The following is a 15,582-nucleotide window of genomic DNA, read 5'->3' as shown; positions in this document are numbered from 1 at the left end:
CTGATAGTTGTATCAACAAGCAACTCAACAGATTTACTTAGCAAAGTAGCTGGTGTATGTCAGGCTTGGGATAGCTATGCAGTCCCTGTTAGTTTTATGTATTTCATTGTTGGGTTTTAAAGATTATAGCAGGATTGCTGGTAGTAAGAAAATTATCAGATACTTCAAGTGGGCAATTATTCTTAGCACTAATACTAGTGGCATGAAAGTAAGAAATGGAAGTAGCTGGAATGTAAAGCATAGTACAAAAAAATAGCTGATTACCCCTTAGTGGCATATACAAGCAATGATTTAAGCTCACCTGTTTAAATTTTATTCAGGCTTAAAGTTTATTTATTAGCGCCGTGGCTGCCTTAACTAGCCAATGCTAACTGCTAGCTTCTGCTAGTGTCCTGCAGCCTCGCCTCTGTCAGTGCGCCCAAGGGTAGCTGTGGCTACAATGTAGCTTGCCATCACCAGTGTGTGTGAATGACTGAATGTAGTGTAAAGCGCTTTGGGTCCTTAGGGACTAAGTAAAGCACTATACAAATACCTTGGTTATTGAATCTGAAATTAAAAATGGTGAAACAACATTTTATGTACTTGAAATCAGCACACTGTCACCGTGATAGTGATGTGTCGTAGCGAACGAAATGGCTCTTAGAGCCGGGTCTTTGACGTGACCGACGCGAGCCGGCTCCTTATCGCGAGCCGTGGGTTTTTTTTCTCTCACCCTCTCTCTCTCTCGCATTTTTTTCCGCTTTACTCCGCACGCGAGCCTTGTGCTTTGCGCTGGAAAGAGGGGAAGGGGCGGTAGTTACACTTGCAGTAGCACAGGAACAGAGGAGGGAGAGACAGAGAAAGAGAGCCAGGGACAACATCACATTAGAAAGGTATAGTAATCATCCACAACTATTTTCAGTTGCAGATGATAAAGGATTCAGAAAGTTTATTCACGCAGGCCCATATGACAGAGAATAAGCATGTTCTTTTTGTTTTCATATTTTAATTTATATTTAATTGTGTTGTGGTTTGCAGTGTTTTGTGTTGTTTCACTTTAAATTTGTTTAAAAGGAAAAAGCTGAAATTTTAAATAGTTAAAAGTTGAAATGTGAATAGTTGGTTTTTGTATTATATGATTTATTTATTACATTTTATGTGGAGTGAATAAATAAAGTATATTTACGTTGACCCCTCGAGACAAAGCCTATACAAACTCCAAAACACGTACGAACTCTGAAGCACGTAAAAACTCCAAAACACGTAAAAACTCCAAAACACGTAAAAAGTCTATAGCACGTACAAACTCCAAAACACGTAAAAACTCAGAAGCACATAAAAACTCCAAAACACGTAGACAAAAGAAGTGCTCCAGGATGCTAGGGCGCAGTGTTGAGCTTTTGTTACCTAGTGGCTACACAAGGCAGGAAGTACCAACGACCGGATTTGGTGTGTGGTAATAACAGGTAAATGAACATTTTTTTAAAATTATTTGAAAATATATGTGTGTTTGTGTATAAATACACAAACAATACACACATGCCTTCAATTGTGTCATTTAAGTGATCTAGGTAGCTCTGTTTTGGAAGTTCAGTTAACGCTAGAAATGTGTTTTGTAGTTTGTACATGTTTTGGAGTTTGTACGTGTTTTGTCTCTAGGGGCCACCACATATATTTATATATAAACATATATAAATAAAACCACTTTTTTTTACATTAGTAATTCCTTTTGTGCATAATTTTTTATTATTGTTAATAATTAATTAATTAAAGCAACAAAATAATCTGAAGAGCCGGTTCGGAGCCGAAAGAGCCTGCTCTTTTTAGTGAGCCGAGCCGAAAGAGCCGGTTCTCTAAAAAGAGCCGGAAATCCCATCACTACACCGTGAGGCATGCTGATGTTAGCATTTAGCTCGACTGCTGCCTAACAGACCTGTGTGGCATTCAGGAATGTAGACGGTTTGTAAATTAATGGAAGTGAAGTGTATGACAGTTATGATTTATTTTCCATGCTTAGGGTTATGGCCAAATTGGTTTTTCCATTTTCAGCTCTATGCTCTGTTGTGTGTTTTAACACTGTTAACAGAAAGTGTAATCACAAGAGGGACAGCTTTACAGGTTAAAGAGAGAATTAATCCAGAGCAAGGAAACTGCATCTACTCTGAATAAGAGGAGCAAGAGGGGGAGGCAGGGAGGACCAACCCGACATTGTTACCATAGCAACATTGAATTCCAAAGTCTGGATCAGCATCGAGCGAGGGGGGTGGTGGGGGGAGACAGAGGGAGAAAGGGGCAGAGATGGGAAAGAAAGAGGCAGAAATAAGGCAGATATTTCAAGACACTAACAGCGTGTTGACTCTGAGGCCCGGACAGAAGGACGAGCACGCTAAAACTTTATCAATAGATAAATGTGTGACCACAGCAACACAGATGCTCTGGGTCACACACACACACGCACGCTCATAAATACACATGAATAAAGACTAAACGGCATCCGTTACCGAGGGCACAGGAAGTATTTCCTTTTCTCAGCGTCTTTGTATGATGGGTTTTGAAACAAACACGAGGGTAGGATGAAGCAGCACACATTATTCAGCAAACATTATTTAGCAGACATAATGCAGTGCAGTCAAGTCTGTTAATATTTGATGATGCAATATGGCACCGTGATCAAAATAGGTTACATCCTGTTTGCATTGTGAGGCCCAAAACAGAGCTGCCTCAGAGACAGAAAAAGAGACATGGAAGGAGAAACGGTGTGTGTGTGTGTGTGTGTGTGTGTGTGCGTGTGTGTGTGTGTGTGTGTGTGTGTGTGCACATTTCCTCTCCAGTGCTTCTGAGGATGGGTCTAGTCCAATCTTATTGAATCCCAGCAATGTTCCCCTCAGCTCCCTTTGGTTAGACAGTTAGCCTTGTATCTCTGCTTTCAGGCATCTTATTATGTAAACTGTCAAATGACACCACCACAGTGTGGCTTATTATTTATACACTGTGGTTGAATATGTGTAAGCAAACAAGCGAAAGTGATTGTGTGTGTGTGTGTGTGTGTGTGTGTGTGTGTGTGTGTGTGTGTGTGTGTGAGTGTGCCGTATGACCTTCCAACCCTATCAACATGCTGCCTCTCCCTGTGGAAAATACATTTCTAGAAGGGATTACACTATCTCCAAGGCCAAAAAATACAGTATCTAATCTGTGTGTACGTGTGTGTGTATAGTCTTTGACTCCATGTAATGAATGACCTTAAGAATAACCTACAAAGTTACTCTCCCGAGTAAAAACTCCCCTGCGTGGGCGGAGATCATAATTGTCATTTAATTATCTGTAATTTCTATTTTCCAGCAATAATTAAGAAAGAGGGGAAAGAAGAGAATGGCACAGAAGCTAGAGCAAGAGAGCGTGAAAGAACAAGAGGCCATGAAAAAAAATTAAAGAGCTGCACAAAAAATATTAAAGGGGTTCAAGGTCAGATAAGGGAGAAGGCATTGTAACTTTTCTTTAGGCTAACAGGAGTTTTGCTTTTTTAAAGAAGTCTTTATGGTGTAGTTAAAAGGTATGTGAACATGACATGCTTCTTTTGCAGTTTAAAATGAGAAGACTTTGTACTTTGGGGAAACATATACTGATTTAGGCTAGGTTGTATCGGGTAAAACAATAAAAAAAAGAGACTGCAATAACACTGTCTCTACCAAAAACCTCCTTCATGCAGGGATTTTGTTGCTCTATGAAACCCCACTTTGGCATTTTGATAATGAGCCATAATGCTGTAACCATGCAAAGTAGATTTATTATGAGCTATGACACTACAATGCTTTGTGCTCCTGTGGAAACAACAAGTCCGTATTATGTTAACAATCTTTGACAAAAATACATTTAATTTGAAATGTTGCAGAAAAGAACTACTCTACCTACAATCCTAAACTGATACAATCTCTGACTGATGGGAGTTGCTGTTACCGTGGAAATGTTTAAACCCTGCAACATCATGTCACTTATTGATCACAAAACCTCAAAAACCGTCAGAGCGGTGATTGCATTCAGGAGCGAAGCACTGTACCATAACCAGGCTATATTACTTTAAGGCCTGATTATTGACAAAAAAACCTACATACTGTTATTATACAACACTATTATTAATCACATTAATCACAAACCCTACGATAATGAAAAGGATTCAGTTCAACTGCTATGGAATTAGAGACTCACAGTTGGTTATTTAAGGAGTAGTTCCTTCACCATTAAAATAATTATGTTCGGTCCTTTAAAGTTTCTTTTTTTGCTTTGCTTTTCTTTTTTTTTTTGATCCAAATAATTTTTTTATGGTCACGATACACCTGACAACCAGTATTATCTTTTTAAAAAAAATTCAAAGTCTGGTTAGAAAATACAGAAAAAACACAATGGTACGTTATACTGTAACTTTACAGAGCTTTTTTCAGTGTAAGGAAGGCACAAACAGCAAGTTCACTTGTTGAAATGGAGAACTTATAAAACTGGAATTTCTATTGTCTGTAAAAATACCGGTATAAACTTTTACGTAAAATAAAAGTCATATAACAATATAATTAAAATATAGGGATGCCATGCATTTACATGCCCTTGTGCACCACACCAGCCTTTCTTTTTAGGCAGAATGATCATTTCTACCTAAAAAAGGTAGTAATCATAACCAAGCACTACTTTAACAATTTGCAAGATATTTTCCAATACTTTTTTCCCCAAAACCGTTTGTTAAAGATGGAAACAACAAACTTGTTTCAATACTTGAGGCAAAAACACAATGTCGAGCATAAGCAGGCTATGATGGCATGTGAGAAGAAGATCCTTACAAACCACAGAGTAAATAATTAATCTCTGTAACTCTGGTTAGTTGCACTCCAAATGACAGAAAGAGCAAACAGTGGATGGGAAATATTGATGACATTATATGGTGATGGTCTTAAACAGCTTTAAAAACCTTGACCCAAGATGTAACATCAATTTTTTTCAGTTATATTATGTGACAATATTGTGCAGCTCCTGAAGCCTTACAAGGTTAGTTACTGTTAAAGTGTTAAACAGTTATGTTAACACTTTTACTTCTCCACTGAAAACACTACCTGAGCTCTGTGAACTGGCTACATGCTACTGTTTGACTATAACTCTGGTGGTGCTGCTGGAACTTTGCAGCAACAGATTCACAGTTTGAGTTAGGCAGTCTTTCATCAATGGAATATATCTTTTGTTTTGTTTACACTAATACATATTGCTGTATTGCAAACTGCAATCATTAATATATCATGTAATCAGTAATGCTTTTCTATATCATCATAAATATCATTATCATTAGTGATAAATACCATTATTGCAAATATCATGATATAATTTTGAGGCTACAGCATCCACCCCCTAGTGGTCAGTGTTGAGCTCTGCAGAGTCTTTTGTCAGCAGACATTTGCAGCTGACAGTGTTGGTAATCTTGCAAGCACTGGGGTTGTACTCTTGACTGCTGATTGGCCGAACCATACACTCGATGATCTACTGTGTTACTGACACAAGTGGGACATCAGTTACATGCCAGAGTTAAACCGTTTTTGTAGCAGAAAGAACGGTAACACTTTATAATACAGCCTGCAACCAAAGACATAATTCTTCTGTAATTAAATGGAATTTCCATGTGTTTTGTTGTTCCATGTAAATAACATTGTAATAATGTTTAGATGGACAAACTTAAAGGTAGTAAACTAGATTAAGGGGCTCAGTCAGCTTTTTACAGAAAACCAAGAAAAAATTATATTGTAGGTAAATTTCAGTAGTGCTTAAGTCATTTTAAGTACTGCATACGTAACAACACATGCAGGCATTTTGCAGGAAAAGAAATACAAATTGTACTGTAAGCTTAAGTTATTTTAAGTGTGGTAATACATCAGCATAATTACGATGTGAGATGGGGAAATAATAAGACTTTTCAGTATTATAAAGTGGCTTAACTTCTGGGTATTTTATAAGAAAGGAGACACACATTGTATTTGAAGTAATTTTAAGAACAGTGTAAGTAAAAAAGGACAGCTGCATAACACAAAATTCATCATGCACATTAGCTAAATGAATATTAAATAATGATGTAAAAAAATAAAGACGTAAAAGGCAAAGTTAAGTCACTCCATAATATGGTGTACTCCCGACATAAAATGGGAAAATATTACACTTGCTCAAAGGTAAACACACATTACTTAAAATTACATACAGTATAATTTGTGTCACTCTCCTTGCAAAATAGCTGGAAGTTAGGAAAGATTAAGTCACTACATAATATGGACCTTGCCCCAAAATGTAAGATGGGAAAATATTGTTTGTCTATTGTACATCTTTGTCTACATTATTGGGAAATTATCCAGTACTTACAATTGCTTATGCACTACATACATTTACCTGCAATATAATTTCTGGTTTGTTTGACTTGTTACCCTCTTATTCTTGTGTAATGCCTTTATATATTTTCATGTAAATATAATTACAATGTAATTTTGAATAAAATCCATTGAACTCCCTTTTTATTGCAGGAGAATTAGACCCGTAGTAACGAGCCGTATTGCAAAGTGTTACTGAAAGAATACACCATCTGCAACAAACTGGGCATCTTTACTACTTTGAACTTACCCAACCTAAACGAGATTTCTAAGTCTAACTTACTTAACATTTGCAAACTGTCCGCATGACTGCATTTCATAAAATAAAAAAAATCAAAGAGACAACATACCTATCACAGGGCAACGAGGCAACAACCAACAAAGTATGTACTCTAAAAAACCGTAGGCTACATTTTCAGTAACAGGATGTTCTGTAAATCAAGAATTAACGTATTTTAATATAGTTTGTCCCATAATTGCTCTTTAGAATACTTGCAGTGGGCAACAGCTGTCTGTCAGCAGCAGCAGTCCACCTACACCAAGCTGGATGTAAAGTATTCTCTCTCATCAAAAAGTAAAATTTATATCATGATACGAAATGTCAGATGTGTTGTTGCTCTGGATATTTAGAGATACAGATTTGGAATGTAATGAGCACATGTTGGAGTAGTGTATGCTCTGCAATTCTACTCCATTGTTAGGTGGTTGGCAGAAAACACGATGATGTCATAATATATCATGTTTACTTCAGGTTTTGTGGATCTAAATTCTTAAATGTTATTGGAATAAAATTATAGTGACACATGATATAAATATAGAAGAACCTTGAGGAGTCTATGATATAGCTGTGTGCCAGGTTTGGCTGCTCAACTTCTGACTTAGTAGAAGTTCGCAAACAGGCAGGCAGAAGGATTTTGTGTATTTTATTAAGATATGGGCAGGTCTGTTGTTATCAATTCTGTGTAAGATAACAAGGTTAAAATGATTTATGATGCGCCAAAGCAAGCTTAATGTCTGTTTATAATTCATTTAGGCCAGGAGGGCTCACAGGTGGAGTGCACTCAAGTTTAGGCCACAATGCACTCAAGTGCCTTGTGGCATATATAGATAGAAAGTCTGTATATTTTTTTAGTTGAAGAGTAGATGACTTCTAAAGGCCAAGATTTTCTAACTGCATCCTGAGGAAATAGTGGATAATTAACAGTGGCAGTATTATTTCAATAGTTGCGTCACAGTGATTAGTTCAAACGTTAATGTGGACAAAAGATTTTACACATTTAGTTCTGTTTGCAGGTCCTGTGGGGTACTACTGCATATGTGCAGAAATCTGTACAAATGCCCTCTGTGGCTCCCAAGGGGGCTGCGCAAGATCTGACAAGCGATTTCACTTGACTCAGTGCTGATCTGATCTGAGGAATACAAAAAAAGGAGGAGGGGGGAGTTTGAATATGAAAGAGGTGAGCTTAGCCAGACCTCTAACTCTCTCCTCACCCCTGCTTGAGGCTAGCAGATCAAAGCAACATTAACCACAACTAACATAGCAGACCTGAATATCAAATCCACACTGTCAGCGGCCATTGTGTACCGTGCTTAATGCAGGTGCCAGGTTGAAGGATGAAGAATGTGAGAAATAAATAAGATAGTACCTGTAGCTCAATTCTGATCCTTTTTTAAACTGTTGCAAGCCTGACAATGTCATAAGAGTGCACTGCAGCATCACCGTTTTTACATTATGAAATAGTGGGTTCAGAGCCGCTCTTCTCGGCAATAATTTTCACACTGGTCTTAATAGCAAATGATTGCAGGAGTGGTGATAAATTCTGGATAGTACTGGAGTTTATGTGGATGTAATATACACATTCCCCTTTGCCATAAATCTGAGCATCCCGGACCTAACACCCTCACAGTGACGCCTTCATTGTATGTTGCTAGCTAGGGGCAATTAGCTGTAGCTGGACTTACTGCAGAAACAAAGGCTTTGGAAGCAAGCGGCTGCAGGGACCATTACAGAACCAGGCTTTCACTTGCCTAAAAAAAAAACTTCAGATATAATCAGATCTACCTGTGTGACTCATTCCCAGCAAGGCAGGCCACCTTGCTTATATGAAATACAAGCATACCCAATGAGTTGTGGCGCTAATAACACAGCCATAAATCACACAGGAGATTTGAATTTTGTAGCAGCTGCTCCATTAGCTATTCATTGCATAAATCAGCTACCAAACTGCTTGTTGAATAAATGATGACAGCCGTAATAAGTTTTTCCACACATGTGAAAGGCAGTGGTCCTGCATGGGCAAGTGTGGAAGTTTTCAGTGCAGCATCTACACACACACACACACACACACACACACACACACACACACACACACACACACACACACACACACACACACACAAGGGTATCACATGGAAGAAAGAATTATGTCTGGTCTCCACAGGACCAGAATCGGGACTGTAGTTATTGAAAATGACATAAGCTAACAGTGAGTGCTTGACCAAAAGTGAGTGCTTGACCAAAAACATGCATTAGGCCTACTTATGATGGCAGATCTAAAAATACAAGCCGAGTATTCTATTCTGAGGTCCTGATGGCGGCAGTGAACATTAGGAAAACATGCACAAATATTCAGAGCAGTGACTCTTGGTAGCCGCAGTGATTTTTCCCCTTAATCATGAGAAAGAGCTACACACCTGAGCTCATTGCTTCGCTCCCACATCTGGCAGGCGCACATTTACATCTTTGCACGCTCACATGCAGAAACACACACGCGAATGCACAGAAAAAAAAATAGGAAGAAATCCACATGCAAAGGAACCAAGCACATATGCGGCCTTTAACACCCACAACTGTCAAAATGATGACAACAAATGCATAAAATAGGTCATCTTTAAAAGGTACTTTAAAGTGTAGCTGAACTGCCATTAAGCCCTCGTGAAGAGTCTGCTAAGATCCTTTGACTCCATGTGACCAAGGCTTTGCCTGTCTGAGCAGAAGTGCCTGAGGAGGCAGTGGCAGTAACACCTTGGTTTAAGAGGCTCTCAAAATAAAGTGTCTCTGAATGACTGGATGCTCATGAACCCGTGAATCCATGCTTAAACACATGGACACTTGCAACCATGAACTTTAAATATTCCAGTCTTCACAGATTAAACCACTTTCTGACAGCAATTCTAACACAAAATTGCCCTTTAAATTTATAGTTATTATACATAAAAGAGTGAGTTATCCTGTTATGTAAGTGCAGCAGGGGAGAAACAAATTAACCAGGAAACAAGCTTGCAAATAACTCAAGAAGAAAGCTGCCCTTTGTAAAGATAGAAAAACTGGGGATTATAATTATTTTATTACTGCTCTAATACAGAGTTTAGTCAACAAGACTTTGGGAAACTCAAACAAGTGCCTATCCAGTTTAACCAGGGAGATATCTTCCAGTAATGTGTGATCAGCAGTTAAATTAGGCCTGCAACAGATTTTCATTACTGATTCATACGTTATATGACTGTCTCATTAATTTAATTTTAATTACCATTTGGCTTCAAATGATTAATAAAATGAGAGAATTGAGATGAAATGATTATTGTACTTCATTCTGTTTTTGAATCCCTCTCCCTCTTCACTTTTGCACCTCGCTTAAAGTCTAAATACACAATGTCATGCTGTGGCATATTTAGTTCAGTTCACATTTATTTATTATTTATTTCATTTTTTTCCAGTTGATTTATAATTTATGTTCAAAGGAATGCACTTAAAGACAAATAAAGTAAAAATAACTAATAGGTTTCACCATAAATGAGTAGTTCTAATGTGGTGCCTGTTTTCTTTATGATTTAAACACTAAACAGAATATCAACATATGTAGCATATCTAAATATGTAACTAAAGATACTAAGTTAAACACTTGCCGCATCATCTTCATTATTTTTTAGGTTGATGCAGTGATGTTATGGGTGTTTTTTATTTTTGTATAAACTGAAAAACAAAGAAAGATTTAAAAAATGATAAATGTTATAATTAATTCGTTTTTCGTTGATAGATCTCAGCCAGTTGTTTAAAAATATGATAATCAGATTTTCTTTCAGACATGTGAAACATAAACTGATTTCCTGAACATTTGTTATGTTTGGTGACTTATTTACTCGTCTACGCTCTGTCCACCTCTGCCTGGATCAGCTGACTGTGTTGGGATTCCAAACACTCCTGTTGCCAGAAAAAGCCACCGATTGTATCTTTACATTTTGCAATTAAAATGGGAAGAGGTGCAGCGATTTAATAAAACACTTGCAAACATAAATGTAAATAAAGCATGTAAGCCAAAAACAGTTCGCACAATTCTAACGAGTTTGAAAGTCAATATTTGGTATGACTACCTTTATTTTTCAACTGCCTGAACTCTCTTAAGCAAGCGTTCCTATCATTTCTTTGAGTAGTCTTCAGAAACAGTTCTCTGGGATTCTTGAAGGACATTCAAAGCACTTCTTCGGATTTTGGCTGCCTTTTGTTCTGTTCTCTGATGATCCCAGACTGGTTCACTAATGTTGAGTTTACTATGGATCAGTCCTGGACTAACAATCATGGTTTGGCTCCAAGGGAGACCAATCCATTACTGACAGTGTTCAACTGTGTTTTTCTATCCGGGTATGTTTTTAGTGCACTGGCAGTGTGTTTGGAATCATCGTCATACTAAGAAATGAAGCTGTTATCAATCAGATGCTTTCCAGATGGTACTGCATGGTGGATCAAAATCTGATGGTACTTTTCTTCCTTCCCAATTTTATCAATTCTGACAAGATCCCCAACACCAATGACTGAAGTGCAGCCACAAACATGACAGAGTCTCCAACATGTTTTACACATGGCTGTAGACACTCACTGTTGTACCTTATCCTGACCTCCTCTGTACATTTAACATTACCCATTGCAAACCTTTCAGTTGATTACAATGGTAATGCCAGCTGTATCAAAAAACTAGGAATTCAGGGTAACAACACAAAGTACATTGAAACCCGACTCTTACTGCCTCGTGGCAGCTACACGAGTCACCATCATGAAGTTTTTGTTTTTCCGAGTGTGGTTTTTCCTGCACTTGCGGGTGTCATTTTTCTTCAGTGTGTAACGATACACTAGGACGCTTGGTTCCTGTGACATCCCTAGGTTTATGAGAATACACATAAGCCTATTTAAGAAACTGTTGAGCAGAGTTTTTCCTCAAGATCTGCATACTAGATAATTTCTGGATCGTTTCATAAATAAATAGGGAAAAGAGTTGATGACAAATGTAAATGAGCAAACTCTTGTGGACCTGGGGTCTGCTCTGTTAATCACTCAGCTAATCTCAAACAGATGTTTAGCAGATAGTCATTCATTTATTTACTCATAGGCTTAATAGTAGAGTGATATGTCTGCACCTACTCGGAGTCACATAATCTATTTCATGTGTGAGCAGCTTCAATATTCTAATATAAACAACTAAGACTCTCACTCACACCTACACCGTTTTGTAATCTGTTTGTGGGATTTAGTTACAGGTGCTGCAACCTGTATCTCCAGCCTTGTGCTGGCCTATCAGACATGCTAACACGGTTTCTGTCATGTTTTTATGCTGCATGCTCCTGCACACATGGACAGGTCAGCTAACAGCATATCACTGACACAACACGGTTCGATCACAGGCTCTTACAACCCTGCTCTTAGGCTATACAAGCTTAAGCAAAGCACTTAAAAACACTAAAGCTCTGGGTTAATTGATGCATGGGTCATAGCCACTGAGAACGGAGTCATTTAGAATGCTTTGGATAAAAGCCTCTGCTCACTGGAGTTATAAGCAGTGTTGTGTATTGAATGTAAGCTTTCCCAATACTGCAAGACTTGCTACAAGTGTAAGTTTAGACTTTTTCTTTAAATATGCAGGAGTTTCTTTTTACTCACAGGGTAGAGATGAAAAGTTATGCAGTAATGTGAATGAACATTAGATTTTTAAGGGGCTGTATTTCAAACTGAGGCATTTGTGGCTCTTGTACAGCACCGGGCTTCCTCCTGCACTAAAGAGAGGAATGAACAGTGTGAAATCTCAGATCATCAAGAAAATTGCAGCAAAGGCATTGATCCTCTGAACAACAGCTACATGACAGATGTGATGATCATTGCAGAATTGCTTCTCCTCAAAGGGAGAAAGTGAGATAGAGTGAGAAAGAGACCCACCAGGAGTGAAATTTAAGCGAGACAGGTATACGAGTGGAAACAGTCAAAAGTTAGAGATCCTTTCCGATTGTTGTGGACCGCTTGAGCATTAGATGATTATAATTTGGCCAGCGTTAAATCACACCTACAGCCTGTTTGGGCTACGCATCAGTATTGACTGCAGTGAGTCACCTTAGAGTGTAAAAAGCAGATCTTAGAGCCAACTCAGGGGTTTTGAAAGTGATCCAAAATCCACAGAGACGATCATCAAGGCCACACGTACATCACACACACGGCACAGACGGTGTTTAGCACGTGGGAGGCGGAGGAACTGAGGGGGTGTGACAGGGCCAAGATCACTTAATGAAAGAATCACTGATAGCTGATAAAGAGGTGGGCGGCAAATGGCAGCACCGTGATACAAAAACGACACCTTTGATTTCTCATCAGACATAACCGAACCTTTTAGGCCCTTTTGATGTGCAGTGTGTAACATGAAACTTGCACTTTATGCTGTCATTAAGTCACACAACTGAAGTTATAGCGCAAACAGTAACTGCATGCATTTGCACAGAATTACACGCAGTTAATTAATGATTTGAGGTGTAGTTAAGAAATGAACCATTTAGGCTCTCATCCATTATCTCATTGCTGATAATATTTAAGAAATGCACAAATATTTCAGTTTAGCTGCCACCCAGTGCCCACAATTGGGATGATCACACAGGAAAAGTTCAACAGCAAACTTGCAACATCAAGTGACAGAAAACAAAACAAAACAAGGGTATAAATGAACAGTGTAAAAGCAGAGCGCTGACGGTCATTTATGCTGGCTTTTTAAAACCAAAGGCTGGTCCCCAAACGGAATAGATGCAGCACTCAGTGAGAAGCTGAGCTTAGTGGGTATAAACTTGTGCAACAGTCATCAACACTGTAGGCGAGCACAACGGCGTATTTCTCCTTGAATAATGAAAATTTCTGAGAAAACACTCAGAGCTGCAACCTGCCATGGGCTGCAGGCACAATGAAGACAGGTATAAGTCACTGTGCTGTTTGCTGACAGTGCACAGAAACTCCTGAATACTGCAGTGCACACTCCTACATAATTTCCAATTCAAGACGTTTCAGTCCTCCTTTAGCAATGACATGATGTGAGCTGTGATGAATACTGAATGGCTGATCGCGTGCCAGGTGTTCAGTGCCCTTTACCTCTGGATCTGTCGAAGCTGTACAGGTTGTTCAGTGAGAGAAGACTGTGGAAAATAATGGAAAAAATACGCGTCTGATGCAATGATGTGGCCCAGGTTCAACGTGGAGCCAAGATGAGATGCTGGCCCTGCACTCCAAAGCGGTGCATAACACACTGATGAGACACATACGAGCTCAGAGCCACGGGGCCGAGAGCGTGCAGAGCTGACTTATAGTGATGCGGACTGCGGTGCATTTGTTAACAGAGTACGCTACACACATCACCCTGCCTGCATAGGCTGCACGGTGGAAAATGGACGCCTAGCATCGAGAGACCAGTACAGAGAAAACTCAGCGGACTGGGACACGAATGACACACCGAGACTCGCATTCGCACACGCTGAAATAACTCTCCATCCTCGGGGAAGCGGCCGATCATGTCAGCGAACGCAGCAGATATTTTAGTCTCCACAGCTGCGGCGTGAATGCAGGCAGAGCTTAAAAACGAGCTATTAAAATGATCATTTGCATAATAGACGTTGCGGTCGCTAATTATAGGCCCGCGCAAAATAGGTGGGAATATTATCATTCAGCATTTAATCAGAGAGAGAGGGAGATGGAGAGGAGTGGTGGAAGTCTGAGAAATATTATTATTCTTTTCTGGAATTATGATATCAACACTGTCAGTAGTGTGTTAAGTTGCAGGCAACGTGAAACAAATCAATGTGCTATGAAAATGAACCTGGATGAACTGTCATTCATTAAGCTGCAAAGTCAAAACAACAGTGTCTCAATGCGATTATAATTATTTTAAAGAAGCTTACGGCGGTCTTACCTGCAGGCTCTCTCTCTCTTTTTTTTAAATTTCCGAGCTTCGCAGCGCCTTGCACTCCCAGAGAGAGAAGGGGATGGAGGGAACAGGAGAGAGGAGGTGGACGGCGCTAAATAACGGGTCTATCGAGGCAACAAAATAAATAATTAAATCGAAAGGGGTGATTAAAAATCATGAATTTAGGAGCAAAAAGAAAAAAAAAGAGTGAAGTCTCAGGTCCCGGTTAAATTTAAGTCTGAGATGGAAAATGGTTCAGCGTGTGTGTATATATTAAAAAAAAAAGGCTAGTACAAAACACGTCACTGAACACGGATTTGTCTACAGTGGATGTGGCCGCTGCTTGTGTGTACTCGGGGAGAATGCGTCTCCCCCTCCCCTCCGGTTGGATGAGCGGTCGCCCGCCTGTCTGCTCCTCCATCTATTTCTTCCACACTGCGCGCGGCGCGAGCAACTTGTCGCATCACACTAAAACTCCACGCTAAATGTGAATGAGGTTGGATCGTCGACACAAGATGAAATCTCCCACAGTAGCCTATGTTGTGCTACGAGATCATTACGAAGGCATGACCCCCCTCACCCCCCTCTTATATCGAGGTAATTGGTCTGGATGTGCTTATTGGAGCATGTGCCACGCGCTCATGGTTGCGCGCTCGTAAGTAGCCTATTATGACCAGCTCGTAAGTGCGCGAGTGTTATTGATGTCGATATTTCTTTTTTCCTTTGCTGGAGAGCGACTTGATGGAGCGCCAGTGGGACACTTTCCCTCTGTAGTGATGATGCTGACGATGAGGGCCGCGCTGGTAGTTCTGGGAAATGGAGCACAAGCGCAGCCCTGCAGAGAGAGGGAGAGAGGAGGAGGGGGAGGAGTAAGAGAGAGAGAGGGGGGAGGGGGTTATAAGACGGAATCAAACATCCACAGGTTAATATCAGTGAATCAGCAATATCAGCAAAAACGGAAATTCAGCAGTAGCGCTGTAATATTAGTGGTAAAATGATCAAATCATCTGGGGAAATTA

The 15,582-nt window shown here is 39.5% G+C and overlaps 1 protein-coding gene across 2 annotated transcripts in view; it reads right to left on the bottom strand.

Moving 5' to 3' along the window:
• Nucleotides 1-15,403, bottom strand: part of cacng8b (calcium channel, voltage-dependent, gamma subunit 8b) — a 30,140-nt gene extending 14,737 nt beyond the window's left edge. Inside the window, exon 1 of one of the 2 annotated variants that reach the window (XM_085178033.1) lies at nt 14,559-15,403. The gene's annotated coding sequence lies outside the window, so the exon portion shown is untranslated. The remainder of the gene's footprint in view (nt 1-14,558) is intronic. The other variant, XM_085178031.1, reaches the window with a different exon arrangement.
• Nucleotides 15,404-15,582: the final 179 nt, after the last annotated feature.

This window comes from Neolamprologus multifasciatus, chromosome 11 (genome assembly GCF_963576455.1).
Source record: "Neolamprologus multifasciatus chromosome 11, fNeoMul1.2, whole genome shotgun sequence".
NCBI lineage: Eukaryota > Metazoa > Chordata > Actinopteri > Cichliformes > Cichlidae > Neolamprologus > Neolamprologus multifasciatus.
Note: the sequence above shows the minus strand (reverse complement) of the source record. Positions and strands in the feature narration are given on the sequence as shown.